Raw genomic sequence first — 10,304 nt, forward strand, 5'->3', positions numbered from 1 at the left:
ACTCAAGAAGGATGAACAAAATGCAGATGCTTCACTCCTTCTTTAAAAGGGGAACAAGAATACCCTTGGGAGAGGATAGGGAGGCAAAATTTAGAACAGAGACTGAAGGAACGCCCACTTAGAACATGCCCCACATGTGGCCCATACATATACAGCCACTGAACTAGATAAGATGGATGAAGCAAAGAAGTGCAGGGTGACAGGAACTGGATGTAGATCTCTCCTGAGAAATACAGCCAGAATAAGGCAAAGACATACGCGAATGCCATCATTAAACCACTGAACTGAGAATGGGAATCCCGTTAAAGGAATCAGAGAAAAGACTGAAAGAGCTTGAAGGGGGATTGAGACCCTATATGAACAACAATGTCAACCAACCAGAGCTTCCAGGGACTAAACCTCTACCCACAGAGTATACATGGACTCCAACTGCATTGGTAGCAATGAATAGCCTAGTAAGGGCACCAGTGGAAGGGAAAGCCCTTGTCCTGCCAAGACTGAATCCCCAGTGAACGGGATTGTTGGGGGGAGGGCGGTAATGGGGGAAGGTTGGGGAAGAGAGCACCCATAAAGAAGGGTAGGAGGAAGGGTTAGGGGGATTGTTGGCCTGGAAACTCGGGATTGGAATAACAAATGTAATGTAAATAGAAATATCCAATTTAAAAAACATGGACAAAAAAAAATCACCAACGGAAAAAAAATTTAAATCCAACAAATCAGTAGCCTGCCTCTACTCAAAGGATAAATAGGCTGAGGAAGAAATTAGGGAAAAGATGTCTTTCAAAGTAGTTACAAATAATACAAAATACCTTGGGGTAATTCTAACCAAGCAAGTGAAAGCTCTGTATGACAACTTTGAAGTTTCTGAAGAAAGAAATTGAAGAAGTTCTTAGAAGATGGAAAGATCTCCCATGTTCATGGATTGGCAGGATTAATATTGTAAAAGTTGCCATCTTGCCAAAAGCAATCTATGGATTCATTGCAATCCCAATCAAAATTCCAACACAATTCTTCATAGAGTTAGAAAGAGAAATTTTCAAATTCATTTGGAATAACAAAAACCTAGGATAGCGAAAACTATACAATAAAAGAACTTCTTCTGGGATGAATCACCATCCCTGACTTTAAGCAGTATTCCAGAACATTACTAATAAAAACTGTATTGTATTGATACAGAGACAGGCCAGTAGATCAACGGAATAGAACTGAAGACCCAGAAATAAACCCACATATCTATGGTCACTTGGTCTTTGACAAAGGAGTTAAAATAAACCCATGGATAAAAGACAGCATTTTAAACAAATGGTGCTGGTTTAACTGGAAGTCAGCATGTAGAAGAATGCAAATCAACCAATTCTTATAGCACTTTACAAAGCTCAAGTCCAAGGGGACCAAGGACCTCCACATAAAAACAGATACACTCAAACTAATAGAAGAAAAAGTAGGGAAGAGTCTCAAACACATTTCCTGAACAAAACACCAATGGCTTATGCTCTAATAACAAGAATCCACAAATAGGACCTCATAAAACTGCAAAGCTTCTGTAAGGCAAAGGACACTGTCATTAGGACAAAAATATTAACCAACAGATTCAAATGTTTACCAATCCTATATCTGATAGAGGGTTAATATCCAAAATATACAAAGAACTCACAAAGTTAGACTCCAGAGAGCCAAATAACCCTATTAAAAATGGGATACAGAGCTAAACAAAGAATTTTGAACTGAGGAATATTGAATGGCCAAGACACACCTAAAGAAATGTTCAACATCCTTAGTCATCAGAAAAATCAAAACCATCCTGAGATTCCACCTCACACCGGACAGAATGGCTAAAATCAAAAACTCAGATGACAGCAAATGTTGGCAAAGGTAGGGAGAATGAGGAAATTTCCTCTATTGTTGGTGAGATTTCAAGCTGGTACAACCACTCTGGAAATCAGTCTCTAGGTTCCTCAGAAAATTGGACATAATATTATCTGAAGACCCTGCTATACCGCTCCTGGGCATATACCCAAAAGATATTCCAACATACAACAAAGACAGATGATCTACTATGTTAATAGCATCCTTATTTATAATAGCCAGGAACTAGAAAGAACCCAGATGCCCTTCAACAGAGGAATGGATACAGAAAATGTGGTACATTTACACAATGGAATATTACTCAGGTATTAAAAACAATGACTTCATGAAGTCTTTAGGCAAATGTATGGAAGTAGAAAATATTCTAAGTGAAGTAACCCAGTCACAAAAGAACACCATTGTATGCAGTCACTGATATGTGGATATTAGCCCAAAAGCTTGGAATACCTAACATACAGTTCACAAACCACATGAAGCTCAAGAAGGAAGACCAAAATATGGATCATTCAGACCTTCTTAGAAGGGTGAACCAAAATACTCACAAGTGGAAATATGGAGACAAAGTGTGAAGACTGAAGGAAAGGCCATCCAAAGCCTGCCCCACCTGAGGATCCAGCCCATATACAGACATCCAACCCAGACAATATTGTGGATGCCAAGAAGTGCATGCTGTCAGAAGCCTGTTATAGGTGTCTCCTGAGAGGCTCTGCAACAGCCTGACAAATAGAGAGGGTGATTCTGGCAGCCAATCATTGGATTGAGAATGGCATCCCCAGTGTAGGAGTCAGAGAAAGGACTGAAGGAAGTGAAGGGGTTTGCAACCCCATAAAAAGAGCAACAATATCAACCAACCTGACCCCCCCAGAGCATCCAGGAACAAAACCACCATCCCAATAGCACACAGGGATGGACCCATGGCTCCAGCCACATATGGAGCAGTGGATGGCCTTGTTGGGCATTAATGGGAGTAAAGGCCCTTAGTCCTGTCAAGGCTCAAAGCCCCAGTGTAGGGGAATGCCAGGGCGGGAGGTGGGAGGGATTGGGTGGATAGGTGAGGGAGCATCCTCAGAGAAGCAGGGGGAGGAGGGATGGAATAGCTGGTTTCTGGAGTGGAAACTGTGAAATGGAATGACATTTAAAATTTGAATTAAAAAAAATCCACTAAAAGAAAAAAAATCTCCCAATGTAGTTTTGCAAGATGCTTGCTGTCTTCCACTTGTTTAGTTCTATTACATTAGCATACTCGCTGGCTTCTAGTTTCTGTCTAAAGTACTACTCAGAATCAGTAAATATCCATTCCCCCATCTTTCAATATTTATTCAGTGCTTTTTATCTATTTTTATCGATGTTTTTAATATTTTCATTGTGAAAACGTTATTTTATACAATGTCTTAGTGTATGTGTATGGGGCGGGGAAGTCTGTATTGCAAATACATGAATCTGTAACTGACTTGTCTTACAAGTAACATATCTTCTTACAAAAAAGTTAGTAAGATAAAAAATATTAAAATAAATTCCTAAGAAAATAATGAAGAAATTTTTTATGAAACCAGTATTAAAAGATAGTATGTACAAAAAAAGACACATTTAAGATTTTGTCAAGAAAATTGAAATTTTCTGCCTTCATTTTAAGGGTAAATTTCATTTACAATAAAAACACAATAGTCTAATGCAAATGAAATGGAAAATTATAAAAAATATTGCAATGGATTTTTCAGAGCTCTTAAGGGAAAAACTCAAATCTCAAACAGAACTGAATATTTTGAAATAGCTGAAATATGAAGATTAAGAAAATGTATTCAGGTTAATCAAACTGTCATGAGCACATGCAGGAAAGCATTCTAGAAGACAAAAAAGGTGGGAGTAATACAGGGCATGAAAGGGAATGAACCTGGCTGAACAAGGGTGTGGCAGTGTGAAGAGGGGGAACTATGTGGGAAGATGCAGTGGTGGGGCTGGAAGGAGGATGAGAGTTTACAGGGGATGAATGTGATCACAGTGCATTGTAAAAATTATAGTGCTCCACAAATTAAATATAAAGAAGTATTATAAATGTTTTGTGGAGCTAAAATATGTTTGTGAGCAATATGATAAAGAAATTTTGGACTGGAAAATGGCTCCATTTGTATAGTGCTAGCCTCAGAACAAAACACAAGCCTCCTGTCTATCTAAATATGACCTAAGATATGATGAAACCAATAGACATGCTAATGGTGACAGGGGAAAGTTCATGAGCTCTGAACACAAGACTAATAACTACAGTCAAACAAAGAATGTTGAGAGTGAGAGAAATATTGTTCTGCAGGAGGCAGCATACAAATTGATTAGGTAATTAATAGCACATGGTCAGCATTGGAAATAAAAATATAATCACATAAAAAGTAATGGGTTGCATTAAAATATATTTCAATGTATATGAAGTATTGGGTAAATGTGAAAGTTTGGACATGGATAAGAATAAAAATTAATATAGGGTTCACTGAGCTTGACACAGGTCAATAGGTAAATGGTTGCAGTGAAAGTGTAAGGACAGAAATTTTAATTCCGGTAACCAACAAAATGGTCCTCATTTAAACATGCTTTTATAATGTACCATTTCTACAGACAGATGTGATGGGGATACAGCCAAATTTCCTTTGTCAGTTTTCTAGCAAACACTGCATAGAGAAATAAACAATGTTTCAAATATTGTGGAAATCAGGGAATCATATAAGTCTGTCCTCGTGTGACATGTGGCATACATGTGTCCTCACTGACACACAGATACTCAGATTCTCTAACTCCTTCTCTATACCTCACTTTCTCAATGTCTCTGTCTGTCTCTCTGTCTATCTTTCTCTCTCACACACACACACAAAGAGAGAGAAGGAGAGAGACAGAGAGACAGAGACACAGACAGAGAAAGGAAAGATATTAAGCAAGCTTACTTAAGGATAAAATGAATGACTTAATCACTCTCTTAGTCAGAGAAGAGAATAGCACAATGACAATGGCAAGCATATGCCACCGGCAGAATTACAGATAGTAAAATGGAAATAGACATGACAGTAAGTAAAAGAGAAGGCAAATATATCAGCAAAAAGTTAGGAGTTGTGGGGGAAGATGAGAGAACCTAAGTAGATAAGTTGTATTTCTTTCTAGATATCTAGAAAGGCAACACCTGACACATCTGTATCTGACAAGAGGAACAATTACTGCTCTCTGTAGCACCTTCTCTGCTCACAGCACCAGAGGTCACCTGTTCAAATTCTGTCCAAGTCTGTTTCATTCTTTTAGCAAACAATTCTCTGATTGCTGTAGTGACATTGCTAAGTGTCAAATGAATGTTCTTGTACAGGTATACTTCAGATCCTAGAGAAAATTCAAAGATCTCTGCTGTCTGCCCATAGATCCTAAAGTACCTATCTTGTAATACCAAAGTGTTTGAAGACAGCAGGAAGGAAATATTTATCTACATAGAGTTTGAAAAAACTAAATAGAATAGGTAGTCTCCTGAGAAATAGGGCACAGTCAGCACAGTCCCACCCAACTGTACCAACATTAGGAAGTGCAGAGAAGAAATATTCAGTGGAAAGTCTTTGTAGAATGGCTATTGTTTTGCCACCCTAAGTGCTGAACAAGACAGGATTCTAAGTTACATCATTCGTCCTCCTGTGTGACAGAAGTGTTGGACCTGGCTCGAGATTGATTTTCTTCTCAGACTAAACCCATAAAAATAGAAGATAATGGATGGAAAGAAAAATTTATTTGATGGAAGAAGTGCTGGTGGGAATAAAAAATGAGATGGGTTAAGGATGCACACTGGAGAATGTAGTTAGGTAGATCAGGCAGGAGACACTTACCGTGGACTGACATCTATGCTCTCTGCCCCTTCAGTGTGTTGGGAGGTTTGATAGGTATAAAGGGGTAAGAATGCACTGATCACCAAATCCCCATCCTGGTATACATTGTCTGTGGAAGAAACAAAACACTCATCAGTGAACAATCTGCACAGGAGCATAGAAAGCTTCAGGGTAAAAAGGAAAAAAATCAAAGTGGGCATTGTCAGGGTGTCTTTGAGCACAAACGTAATCTGCCGTGAAGCCAGATGCTCACTTTCAGCACCTGAATGTGTGGGCCCTTCTGTGGGTTTATAAGAGTTACAGACACAGAAGTCCCTTGAACTACCTAGTCATTGCAAGACAGCTTTTTCCAGTCCTCTGGAGAAAATTTCAATACTTTGTACCTTCACGCTTCACAGCTGAGGTCTTCTGTAAAAGTGACAAACACTTGTTGAAAAAACATGGCTGAGAATCATCTCATGCCCTCGTAGTATTCTGTAGTATACTTATGTCATCCAAGTCCAAGAATAAAAAAGAAGTCACCACAAGAATAAAATAAGAATCCAACACAAATGAGGAAGATTGACTCTTCTACAGGTGTCTGTAAGCTATTGGCACAAACACCATTTGATAAGATGAAATTAGTATATACCTGAAGATTCAAAGTTAGATGTGTGAAGAAAGGATCCATCCTGGAAGGGTCTCTCTACATAAATAGGGAACAGTGCCCCACTCTCTGTTCCAGATAATAAGGGTCTTATGTAAAATGTTTAGTGGAGGTCCTCTGCATTCCCCAGGATTCCCAGAATCTACAGAGATTTCACAGCAGAAGATCCTCATTGCCTGATTAATATGCATATATACATCATATACATATATGCTATATATACATTTCCATCTGCATGTACATCTACATAGTGTCACCATTTTCCATTAAATACTATGGCAAGCTGGAACCAGTGTAGTTGGTTATTACTTTGAGGTACCTGAGAATGTTGTTTTGATTAGGATTCATTGTTGTGCGAGGACTTTTGAAGTTTGGCCTAGAAATGCCATTGAGGTTTGAAAACACATTAATTTTTTCTGGAGGAGGTTAAAAGATAAAAATTGAAAGGAGTGCACAGAGCAGAGGCTTGACTTGTGGATTTTAGAAGGAAACAAAGACTGAATGTTTTTATGTGAAAAATGTAATGTTCTTGTTAGTTGGGGCCAGAGTCAGCTTTGATTAACAAGCTACTAGAAAGACTAAAGTAAATCATATGCTTTGCTCGGAGACTGATGAGTTTCTGCTGAGAGGTGACCTACATTTTTGAGGGAAAATCTAATGCGAAGTATTTTCTGAGTGTAAGTGCACAGTAACTATGTTTTAGACATGACCAATGTTGGACCTTATACTGGAAGCCAAACTTGAAAATTTAAGATACTTCAAGTGTTTGTTTTGAATTTATGAAGGATCAAGGAGAGAGGCTGAGGATTGATATTGTGTAGCAGGGATAGAGTCCTTAAAAAGCACCCTGGAGAGACTATTGTATAAATTATAGTCCAGTTGCAGTAAGGGAGTCCATCAGTTTTAGAGACTCTGTTACCATGGCATGAACAACAAGAACAGCAACAGCAGTAGAACACAGTCAGGCAGAGCAGAAGACAATTAGTGTGTTCTGCAGAGAGTAGAGCTGGAGCATTGGACAATGGTTGTTGGAGGAACCTAGAAAATATGACTGACTCCCAGACAAAAGTTTATTGATTTATTTACACTTTTCAAATTAGGATTTGTTCTTCCTTTGTTCTACTCTCAAAGTGATAAAGTAATTTACCCTTAAGTTTTCTATGAGGCCCCAGTTTAGAGAAAAAATGTTAAAATATGTTAGATGTTAAAGAATAATTGCTATTTTAAAGAGACTAATAAATCCATGTGGTTGAATGTAAAAAAATGTGAATTTTAAGTTAGTTACAATTTAATGTGAGATACTAGATATGAATGATAAGGAAAAGGTTGTAGCTTAACAGGAATGTGTTTGTGTGTCAAGAGGATACAGGTCAATTATGCTGGATTTTTATGTCATCCCAACACAAGAGAGAAATAATCCGGGAGAAGGAAACGTCAGTATATGCCTGCCTACAGGCATATACTGAAAATACTAATGTATTTTCATAGTTAGAGGTTTATGGTAAAACAGAGACTAGTATTTGGACAAAGTGATATTAATAATAGAATATCAAAAGCTTATTTTAAAAAGATGTTAAAATAGTAACTCTCATCTAACAGAAATGACAAGGAAAAAGTCTGGGGAGAAGTAGAATAGTATTTCATCTGCTGAATGTGACATGGCTATTGCAGTCACAACCTCTTAGCACATGAGATCACCTGAACATGAAGGAAACAGAAAGAGAGACATGCAAAAACCACACACACACACACACACACACACACACACACACAATATTGAACTACTCTTCAATATGTTAAATAGTCTTCTACATAGTATAGATTTTGAATTATATTTTGTTTCTGAGTATAGTAATCACATGTGGATGGCAGTGTGCATTAGAATGAGTATTTGGAGTCTTAGAATGGGAATGGTTCTGCAAACATCTGGGTAGGCATGTGTGTAAATGTGTCTGTGTGTGTAATGATGGAATGACATGTGCTGTTGTATGCAGATATGTAAAGCCTGACATTCCGTTGTGAGCAAATGTGGTTATGAATTTCAGTAAAATGTTTGTGTCCTGTTTGTGCAAGTGTGGATGTGCACATATATGATGTATATGTGGAAGTTCAAGATTCATGCATATAGGGAAAGCATTTATTTACTGAGCCACAGGAACAACAACAGCAGTAGAACATAGTCAGCCAGAGCAGAAGAAAATTAGTGTGTTCTGCAGCGAGCAGAGCTGGAGCATTAGTCCATGGTCCTTGGAGGAACCAAAAAACATGACTGACTCCCAGACAAATGTATATTGATTTATACTCGATAATTTATTTTTTATTGTCTCCTCTCTTTCCATCACATTACATTCCCACAATTTTTCTAGTCTCTAGTTATCCCTGTTCTTCACACTATTTCTTTAGAAATAGGGGGAATAGAGTAGACCACCCAGAAGTGCAGATATCCTGAGGCCGCAGGACAGACTTCTACCTCTGCAAAACCTAGGCCCACATCCCTTGTCCAAGGGGAAACTGCACAGTGACGCTGGACACAGGGATATAGGAACAGACAGCTGCCAGCACCCACGGTTCTGGTCTGCACCCAGGACCGAACTGAACCAGCCAGCCAGATCCCTGCACCCAAATCCCATGGAGAAGAGAGCTGGAACCTGAGAAGGGTGGATACTCCTGAGAAGTCAGAGGAGACTACCCTCTACCCACAGTCCAGACTCAAAAGGGAATCACATAGTGCCAACTGAGCCCGCGGTGTGCAGGAACCTACACAAGCAATCAGGGACAGAACCCTTTGATTCCTGCCCATGAATAGAGCTTGAAGACAAGTTTCCAGGAGCATGGACACACCAGAAATCAGAGAACCTGTTCTCAGGAAAGGTTGAAACAAAACAGAAAACAGTTCTACAGGAGTGCTGACAAAGAAGCCTACAGCAGGGTCAAGTCACTCTCAGAAACAGTAAACCAAGCAAACACCAGAGACGACCCAATGGCAAGAAGCAGGTGCATGGACTATCTATGCTCCACATGCAAGGGCACCTACATTCATAAAAGAAACCTTACTAAAGCTCAAAGCACACACTGCACCTCACACTATGATAGTAGGAGATTGCAACACCCCACTCTCATCAATGGACAGATAATGGAAAAAGAAATTAAACAGAAGCAAAGACAGACTAAGAGAACTCATGAACAAAATGGTTTTAACAGATATTTATAGAACATTCTATCCTAAAACAAAGAGATATAAATTCTTCTCACCACCTCATAGTACTTTCTCCAAAATTGACCATATTGGTCATAAAACAGGCCTCAACAGATACAGAAAGATAGAAATAATCCCATGCGTCCTATCAGACTTCCAAGGGCTAAAGCTGGACTTCAATAACAATAAGGAAATAAAGCCCACATATACATGGAAATTGAACAATGCTCTAATCAATGATAACCTAGTCAAGAAAGAAATAAAGAAATTAAAGACTTCTTAGAATTTAATGAAAATGAAGGTACAACATACCCAAACTTAAGGAACACAATGAAAGCTGTGCTAAGAGGAAAACTCATAGCTCTGAGTGCCTGCAGAAAGAAACAGGAGAGAACATATAACAGAAGCTTGACAGCACACTTAAAAGCTCTAGAACAGAAAGAAGCAAATACACCCAGGAGGAGTCGGAGGCAGGAAATAATCAAACTCAGAGCTGAAATCAACCATGTAGAAACAAAAAGGACTATACAAACAATCAACAGAACCAAAAACTGGTTCTTTCAGAAAATCAACAAGATAGATAAACCCTTAGCCAGACTAACAAGAGGACACAGAGAGTGCATCCAAATTAACAAAATCAGAAATGAAAAGGGGGAGATAAAAACAGAATCAGAGGAAAACCAAAAAATCATCAGATCGTACTACAAAAGTCTATAGTCAACAAAACTTGAAAATCTGGAGGAAATGGAAAATT

The 10,304-nt window shown here is 38.6% G+C and overlaps 1 pseudogene; it reads right to left on the reverse strand.

The window, feature by feature from the left end:
* Window positions 1-5,908, reverse strand: part of Vmn2r116l-ps8 (vomeronasal 2, receptor 116 like, pseudogene 8) — a 37,074-nt pseudogene extending 31,166 nt beyond the window's left edge.

This window comes from Rattus norvegicus, chromosome 12 (genome assembly GCF_036323735.1).
Source record: "Rattus norvegicus strain BN/NHsdMcwi chromosome 12, GRCr8, whole genome shotgun sequence".
Taxonomy (NCBI): Eukaryota; Metazoa; Chordata; class Mammalia; order Rodentia; family Muridae; genus Rattus; species Rattus norvegicus.